This window comes from Calidris pugnax, unplaced genomic scaffold, assembly GCF_001431845.1.
Source record: "Calidris pugnax isolate Ruff unplaced genomic scaffold, ASM143184v1 scaffold56, whole genome shotgun sequence".
In the NCBI taxonomy this organism is placed as follows: Eukaryota; Metazoa; Chordata; class Aves; order Charadriiformes; family Scolopacidae; genus Calidris; species Calidris pugnax.
The window spans coordinates 6,669,908-6,679,607 of record NW_015090839.1 but is presented as its reverse complement, the minus strand read 5'-3'; the positions used below and the strand labels follow the sequence as shown (position 1 = coordinate 6,679,607).

Sequence of the window (9,700 nt, the reverse complement as noted above, 5' to 3'; positions counted from 1 at the left end):
TATATATATATATATATATATATATATATATATAGGTATATATACTTAATTTATAGAAACTATGTGTCTTCCACAGACCATAAAAACTCAAAAAACCATCTGCCTATTTCACTTTTCAGTCAGAGACTCTCAACATGAATGAAAATAGGTGGGGAGGTTCACGTATGCTCCACATTTATGCCTGAGTTTGTAGCAGTTGCACGTTCCAGTACATAAGAAACAACTGTTTAAAAATGTCCTTGTTTGCAAATATGAGGCTAATCTTCATCTTCTTGATGACCTTTCATTGTTCTGTTCTTTTCTTTTCCTGTGTACCAATGTGACTGGAAGCCTCTGTGGTCTTTAGATCACAGTCTCTTCTGGATAGAAATGATTTCTCAAGAGAATAGTGAGTGAGATTGTACTTTAATTTCAATATGGATAAAAAAGAGAAAGGATTTGGTATGAAGTATCTAGCAAGCATGGTTTTTTAGCTTCATTTCCCAAAGAAAATAAGGGATATATGATTACGCAGCCTTTGTTTTCACCTTCTGGGTTTTAACTACTTTCAACCAAATATGACAGAAGAATAATATTTGGATCCTTAACAGTGTTTCTTCTACTCAGCTTCCAATTTTCATGAAACTCCTAATGTCCCACTCAAGGAAAAGTGAAGAGCTTTATCAGTAGCCATTACTGTTTAGCAGGAGACAGCTGTGCAACACAATATCACTACTGTCCAAATGAAGTACCAAAAATGTTAAGTAAAGTGAGCTGAAGCTATTGTAATAGAAAGCTATAAAGGATATAGGGAGAATCCGCTAATTTTATGAGGACATTAGAAGGAATATGAGGTTGTTAGTTCGAGGAAAGGTAGGAGGAGGAAAGTGTAATAGACTGAGCGAGCGAAGATCAATATCAGATTGGGCTTTGTTAGTATTGCTGGTACAGAAGAATTTACTGGGGTTTTATACTGTCTTTTAAAGAAACCATTTTGCCTAATGAATTGCAAACATTTTAATGTCATTATGAACTTTTTTCTTATTTTTTTTTCTTTTATATATCAAAATACTGCATCTGGTAGCAGAAGTGCAAATTTTAAATCTATCAAGAGTAGTACAGCCATGGTGAAGAGCTTCAATCATTTCTCTCTGTTGCTCTTTTTATGCTACATTTAAAGTGATGACATTAAGCCTTGAAGGGGTTTTAACTTATCAAATTAAAGTCTACACCTTTCATTAGTTTTTAATAGCATAAACACCAACTGATCTCTGACAGTTTTGGGGGGAGTAGTGAAGATGGTACTTGAATTAATTTGATGTTGAAAAGATACTGGCATCTGTATTTTTACATAGTAAACTCATTCACTTTTGTAGTCAAAGATTCATTCAGTGGTGCACCTGACTTGGAAGAAAATACCAAAAATTACTTTTTTGTATTTTTAATGAAAGCAAAGAGAAGTGTGTCTTATTTTCAGATACTTAATAATTTCACTTATTTATCTTTAGAAGAATAATCTGTTTAATATTTCAACGTTCAAATGCATGTTGTTTATGCAAATACTTCAAAACAAAAAAGTTCAAAAAAGCTAAATATTAAAAAAATCACAGAAATTTTGTTACATAAAAGAAAACGAGATGTGAAAAAATATCTATCTTTATTCTCATATTATGTTCTACTCCTTCCATCTTTTGATCTACCTCTGAAAAAAGCATTGAGCTTTGCATTCTTCTCTTCCATGTTTCTGTACAAGTTATTACTTCTCTCTTCTCACATCTTACACCATACCTTCAACATCACGCAGCTTTCTTCTGTTTCCCATTCTCAAAAATGTTTTCTTTTGTCTCCCCTCATTGTTTTCCTAACTTATCCTTCCTTTTTTCAGCCTGGATGTTTGTTTCTTCCTCATCTGTCTCAGCCACTTCATTGGGCCAACAAGAGCCTGAACATCCCCAGAGACCTTTGTCCCATGCTAAGAGCTGTACCTAAGATACTGGTATTCTCGTGTATGTTGGCTTTAGTTGTTCTGTGAAGCAGAAAGATTACTTCAGGTCCCCACTAATCAAGCGGAAAATGGATGACATGGGCAAGATGTGAAAAGCTCATTGGTAGCCCCTGGAGAAGTATTGCATTCAAAGTTGACAAATTGCAGGGGATTTAAGGAGTGCATGATAGGGCAAGCTTTCAGCAAAGTTATTCATCAGAACATGTGTCCTTTCAGGAAGGCAGGTTATTTAGACGATAATTATGAGTATTGTGTATGTGCACAATTGTACAGTGTTATTTGCTATATGTGCAAAAAGCTGCTCTGAAGTAGCCAGTTAATCAAGAGTTAACCTCAGTACTGGCATTTCTGAAGCAAGCATCTTCATTTACTCCCCTTTCCCCTGAAACAGTATGTTAACATTTTTCATTACAGGATCATGTGTGCTTTATTTCACAGCATTCCTGCTCTACACAGTATCCAGAGAACAGCCAATCAATATATTTTTTTATCTTCTTTGTTCATTATGTGTGCCAATCCCTTGTTTACTGGATACTGTTCAAACCTTTCGCTGAAAACAGAATTTTGAGTAACCATCATGGGGATTTTCTGTAGTATTCAACGTTATAAAAACCAAAGGTTTAATAAACAAAGATTTAATGAATTCCTGCAGGAATGTTTTCTTCATGCTTCGCAGGGAAACCAAGGCATGAAGAAATTAAGGTCATAAGCACCCACAAATTTTGCATGCCTATTTGAAACATACAAGACTTTACCTTTTAGAATATTTGTCACTCATAAATCCCTGGCATTTAAGGCCAAGACCAGGAGATATTTTTATGTAATTTAATTGGCTTTCTGAATATCACAGATCATTGATTTCATCAATTTTCCCTGTATCTAGCCCAGAAACTTATGTTTGTTTAAACGTGTTTTCCAGAAAAGTATCTAGGTCTGATGTAAAAATTCCAAGAGGTGGGGAGACCACCATTTCCCTTTGATAATTTGTTCTAGTGATTCAAGTTACGCTTATACAACTAGATTAAAAATTCTTTCATATCCTGTATTTTCTGTCCATTTATTGAGGGACAGGGTAAATCAGTAGCAAGACAAAACTATTCCATTCCTGATACTTGATTTACCTTGTTCATAATTAGCACATGTAATTCTGTAGATCTACTGAGTAGGCATCTCCTCTGGGGTTTTCATAATCTGAACAGAATAAGACCTATCACTACATACCTTTTTCTCTGGTGCTTGCATTACCAGTATGGCTCTTTTCCACATCTTCTCTGGGTTTTTAACATCCTTTTCTTTTAGAATGTGGACACAGATGCACGTGCATTCTTACATACTCATTGTTTCTCAGTGTTGGATGTAAAGTAGAATCACCTTAATTGCTTTGTGGAGATATTACTATTTTATTGTGTATACACCAAAAGATTGCATTTTCCCAGTTTTTCCACAGCATTATACTGTCACCTTATATTGCCATCCCAAAACTTCTTTAGCATTGGTGCTTTTCAGAATATGGTTACCCTTTCTGTAAGTGTAGCCTGTTTTTGCTGTTCTTAGACTGAGTTTTGCATTTGGTTTTATTAAAATACGCTTGATTTGACTATGCCTGGCTACCAATTGGCCCAGAACACTATTTCGTCATCATTATTTATTTACTTTCTCTGTTGTTTGTGAACATGACTAGCTGTGTCCACCTGGTTCTGAGTAATTGAAGGATACGTTGAGTATCCTATTCTAGGAGTATACCAGAGTGCCTGGTACTGACACCTGTGCAACCTTACTAGTATTCTAATACTAGTGACAATTCCCTCTCGGTTTTGGTGCTTTTTTAACTGTCACCCCATTCTGAACCCACTTAAGAATTTTTTTTCTTGATGCTGTGTAGTGAGACATTTTTTTTTGGTTGGTTATGTCTGACGAGTCAAATTCTAACAAATCTCTACAACATCCGCTTCTAATCTCATTAAGGAAGGAAATCAGATTTGTTTGGCAAGACCTATTTCACACAAAAAGCATAGTGACTGGGAGAAATTATATTTTCATTAAAATCTGTATTAATTGAATCCAGTGATTTCACATATTTGGCCCAGTTCTAATGCCACAAGTCCTTATTTTTTAATATTGACAAATTACTACTGCTCTTACAATCTTTGGGAATGTGCTAGTATTTTAAGATGGATTAACAAGGATCTTCTCAAACAACCGTGTGACACCTGAAGTGAAACTTGTATGAAACTGTAAATGTAAAACTTATCCCTCTTTGATTTCTCCTAAACAGAAAAGTGCTTATTAGTTCTACATCAACTGTACTGTATCATCCTGTTTTTTCCAAAGACACACCAACATATATACTGAATGTTCCTGGTGGGTTTTCTTAATTACAATTTATGGTATAGGTATTCCAGACTGGATGGGCTTACACATTCACTGTTCCTCTCATAATAAGAAACCCTTATTATCTGTAGTCCTGCCAACAATGCATTTTTCCCTGATGCTTTTAGCTACTCTTATCAATTGGCATCACTTCAGAACTTCTACCTTTTAGGATGTATTTATACTTGTTTCCCCAGTAGTTTGTGACTTTTTATCATAGGTTTATGCTATTTACTTTCTACATAAAAAGTTCTACTTTCACTTGGTTGTGAGGTCAGAGTTTTTTTATACCCACCCAATTTTTTCTCCCAGTTTAGAAGTATTTTGTGTACTTATTTGAGTGTTTCTGTGCATGTAAAGGTTCTGGTTGCTTTTTCCCATGTTTCAAATCAATTTAGTATGACTTAAGTATTTATCGATCTCCAGTACAGTGATTAACATCTCTTGTGTTATAATGAGACTGTTTACCTCATGCTTATAAACGATATATGGGTTTTGAAGGCATATAATATTGTTTTATAATTGTCCACATAAGACTCTGGGAATACATGTCCTAAACTGAAGTTGCCTATAGTAGCTCTATTTTTCTTTCCAAAGGTTATAAATACATGCAGAAGAAAAACTTGTCCTGTGCCCAAGTTAATTTGCTAATCAGCAAGTCTTTCTTAAGTTATGTTAGTTAATGTGTTTACCCCTAAGTATTCAGGAGCTGTGGTCCTGTGTTACTGATCACTCTAAAAGGAATAACAGCATGGTGGGTTTTTTTAAGGTTTCCTTTTCCCTTACTGCCTGTTTTATCCTTCCTCTTAATCAGAGATTTTAACAAGCCAGTTGTCCATCAGGTTGCAGTAATTCTGGTTATATAAAACTTATTCTCATCAATGAGAGTTTCCTCTTGCTGCTTACCCAGATTCCCAGGATCAATACATAAACAATTGAAGAGATTCTTTTCATTATATTCTTTGCCACATTGGTTCAACTTGCTCGTTAGGTGCTGAATTTGAGCATGTACCTCATTTGCCTTCCAAATAACCTCCCCTTGTGTTGCTGATTTAATATCCTGGCTGCTCCAGCTAGTTTCCAACTGAGAAGATTAGCCTCCTACTTGTGTGGTGTAGGCCGTCCTGTTCATACAGTCTCTTCTTTCACTGTGATGTGCTGTTTCATGGATCGAAATCTACTTCTTTTCAGTCATGGATGGCAGGTAGAAAATGCTGGAAATAAACTTTCTCACTTGTGATAACTGTGGATAGTCACTTACATTTTACTTTTCCTCTGAATTGTTTTCAGTGTGGTTGAAGACTTCAGTAATTTCCTCTGAGTTCTGATGTGGGGGCGTTATATAGTATTTATGTTCTGTCTCCCATTGACTTCAGTTGCAGCTGTGAGTGCGTGGTACTTCTGCAGATTAGACATGAGGGATTTATCTTGCAGTCAGAAAATGGGTAACCTACTATGAATCCCTCTGAAAACTTTCAGTTAATTCGTGCTGGGGTGCCTTGGCCAAAGGATAGAAAGATTCCACAACTGCTGAGCAGCACTCAGCTCCATTAAATATGGTGCATTTTCTCTCTTACTGCAGTCACATTCCAACGGCTGCCACAAAAGAAACAGGAATAAACACGTAACAGGCTCTTTCACTGGGCAGGGCTGATTCATGCCCATGAAACAATTAGAAAGAAGTCTGGAAAAAAAAGTGATCATTAAAAGTAGAATCATGATGCGTGTTACCAGTAGCCTTACCTTTGGCTTTTCCTAATATCTCTGTACTTGACTGCATGACCTTATTAATGCCCTGTCAAGGAAGTGGTTCACTCAACCATCTTTAGCTGCCAGTTGTTGGGGCTCAATTTATAGTCAATACAAAGAGGGGGACTTCACCTCAAGGTAGTTCTTCTTCCCTAAAAATAAATGCAGAAGGTAGGTGAAATGTTCCTTGGAAGTGCTTGCTTCACTTAAACCTTAGGGGGCTGAAGGCAGGGGAGATTAGTGGCATCATTTCTTTGTATGTAATGTTTGTGTATGTAATTATACCCATAGGTCTGTGTAGAAAGGTACACTCACAGATAGGTTTAGGGGTGTGTGTGTGGCCTACACCTCCATAGATATACAGTGTTAACATGTAGCTGTACATAATACCGTGTTTCTCCTCTACTTGTAGTACTTCAAAATAAATATTAAATCAAGCCTCAACTGTGGTAAAGTTGCATTTCTGAATTGAGTGACTGAATTTGGACCAGGTCTTGATTTGCTTTATTAGTCACTGGTGAGAGCTAGTAGTCCTGTCCCCCAGATCACCTCAGTAAAAACGTGTTATGGATATAGCAGTGATACAGGGGTGACTCTGGCTGGCAAAGAGCAGCTCCTTACGCTTCAAATGAGCCAAGAACTTCTCAAGATGTGGTGTGTTTAATGGGCTTCTGTCAAAAGCTTGATAATGCATTGAACAGTAAGAGGTTGTCTGACTTTTGTCCTTCATTGTTTATAATGAAACAGGGTAAAGACGTGTTCCCTGGAAATCCAGGGCTATGTTTATTTTTTTCCTTAATCAGTTGGTAATGATATCTACTTCTTTAAGATACATGTTTAGGAGATTAGGCTAACCTTGAGACAGGTTCTCTAGCATTGTCCTTCCCCTTCTTGTATGTAAAAATATTAAGTGTAAAGGCATTACTTCCCTTCCTAACAAAATGTTGTTCATAAAATTAAATTCCTAAAATGTATGTTGGCACAGGATATTTTTCTAGTCAATATTCTTGATTTAATCTTTGTTCCTCAGAAGTGTTACTTATGGTCTTCCTGTGGGATAATAAGTGCAAAATGTGTATGATGTACACATTTATGATGTACTAAAGATTATGAATGGTTAGTTTAAATTATTGTATTTTTTTACAAACTTTTGCAAATTTATATTATTTAAAAATAATAATTTGATTCAGTGCAGCAATAATGAAATAGCAAGATACTTTTATTATCAAATATACTTTGAATTTGTCAATCAATATTTACTTACTGTGTTTTTTTACTGAGCTGTGAAGTTTATTGTAGATACCAGCAGTTGGTTTCAGTGTTTGTAGCAACAAATATTTCAACTTAAATGCTAAATTATTATAATTATATACGATAATTGTAGCTACTAGGAAACAATTATTCCTGACAATAGTTCCCCAAAATATAATATAAGGAGGACTCAAAAAAAAAGTCCTGAAAAATAATGTATGTGTGAAATAAAAACACCTTTTAAGAGAGCAGGACAAGTAAAGGGGTTTGGAGGTAACTCAGGCAAAGGAGACATTTCCTAGAGTTTGAAAAACCATTACTGATAACTGATTCTGAGCTAGCAGTTTATCTAGAAGAGACAGAAATTTTGTTTTATATAAAAGGGCTTATTTTCAGAGAAACTGGCAATTCAACTGCAGTCTTGTTGATGTAAAAAGTAAGACTGTGGAAGGTTATATATCACCTTGATGCTGGATAAAGTTCTCAGATTTTTTCAGAATACCACAGTGCAGTAAATTAAAAAGAAATCTAAGTTTTATAATAAATTGTATTTTAAATTTATGTCACACCATGAAGCCTCAGCAGACAGTCTGAGTATTAAATAATGCTTCTTTGACTGTAGAAGTATCATTTTCTTGAAGCCTGAAAAATTAATTAATCTTTGTAGGAAATAAGAAGCTCATTATTTCTTGCCAACAGTGATAACTTGTTAGTGACTAGACCAGAAGGAAACCCCTCATGCCTACTGAACTTACTGTGATAACTTTTGACTTCAATGGGAGCAGCATAAGGCATAAGCAGGTAACTAAGTCCAGTGAACTGTAAATAATCCTATGACATACTTTTGACAGTTACAGGTCATCTATAATTATTTACATTTCATAAGTTATCACTAACTCTTTGCTAGAAGATTTTGATATTTTGAAAAACCATGGCCTATTGATGTCATCTCCATTCAGCTGCTGTTAAAATATCCCTAAGAGCTGACATGAATTAACACTTTATTTCTAAAATTTATTTCTACACCCCTCAAGGGGTGTAGTGTAGCTGGATATCCATCTTTGAGAAATTATGGGTCTTCAGTGTATCTTCACAAATCATGAACTGAATGGCTACCAATTTCACTAAAAACCAATTCCTTAATTTTGTGAGTACACTCTTTTGGAGTATTTGCTTTTAGTGCACGTTATTTATTTTATTAACTCTGATAATTGAATTAAATTTAGGGAATATCTCTTGTAGAAAACAGTTAAATTTTACCAGTTGCCACAATTCTGGGCAAAGGGGAAAGCTATATTGGTATGAATGATACAGTGATAATTTCTAGTTTTAATATAAAAGTCAAAAGTCAATCATATGGAATGCAGAAAAATCATGATTTGAGGAAACAAATCTTGATTTCTTAATACTTAACTTGTATTTTCAAAAGTTTTTCCTGCTGCTTTGACCTCCAGCAGTAGTAGTGGTGGATATTAAGATAGTAGTCCATTTCACCCGAGGCTGTTGATATTTTAGTCATCTGAAACAGCTTCTTCTAAACAGTGTCTCTAGGATGTAGTTCCTCCCTCCAAGGGGAGTGGTCTTCTGTTAGATTATGTAAATCAAGAAACTCATTCATTACCACGGCATTGCTAATTCCTGCCTTAACCTGCAGAACCAGGAATGGCACAGGGCTTTCCCTGCATACAGCAAACACGAGAAGCCACTGTTCCTGCATTTGCTTTAGTTTCTTGGGGGAATTGAATGAAAGTAGATTCAAATCAGTGGGGGATTTGTTTGTCAAATTTTGCAAATCAGGTTGCAGAAAATGGAGTTTTACAAGCCCCGTTCAGCACTCCAAGATATCAAACTCACTTTAGCTTTCAATATAACGTTCATACCAACTCTTTCAATCTTAATTTTGATTGATTACTTACCAGTAGAAGTTTATACTGAAATCTTTTCTTTGTCCTCTTTATCCCTTGCTCACCTTTTCATTCTTTCCTTGTCAATTATTAACACTGTGACGTTACTTGTTGCTGCAGTAACTTTGTTGCAATGCAGCTGTTGCCAGGTGAATTTTCTTGAGTGCTTGATTGTCACATTTACGAAGATTTTATGAGATATCAGAAAAGTTTTGTTTCAGGTAGCAGCCTTCAACTTCTCAGGGAAGCCTGGGCATTCTCAGGGAATTGGGCTGTCTCTAGATGTTTTATTTAAAAAAAAAAAAAAATACAAAAAGAAACACACTGTGTGTTGATTACAGGTTGTGTACAGTAGGTTCTGTTAGGAAGGTAGATACCAAGACACTGAAATATATTTGATTAAATTTACTGGGACAGATTTGTTGTGCCCCGGTGCAGCAGA

General features: G+C 35.5%; 1 protein-coding gene and 1 long non-coding RNA gene across 2 annotated transcripts in view; one reads left to right on the top strand and one right to left on the bottom strand.

The window, feature by feature from the left end:
* MIPOL1 (mirror-image polydactyly 1) overlaps positions 1 to 9,700 on the top strand; it is a 189,183-nt gene that overhangs the window by 109,667 nt on the left and 69,816 nt on the right. The gene's annotated exons all lie outside the window — the stretch shown is intronic.
* On the bottom strand, positions 2,640 to 9,319 carry LOC106888055. Its single transcript, XR_001412027.1, has 3 exons — positions 9,271 to 9,319; positions 6,098 to 6,255; positions 2,640 to 5,950 (listed from the first exon to the last, which is right to left on the bottom strand). It is a non-coding gene; the product is annotated as an uncharacterized LOC106888055 (long non-coding RNA).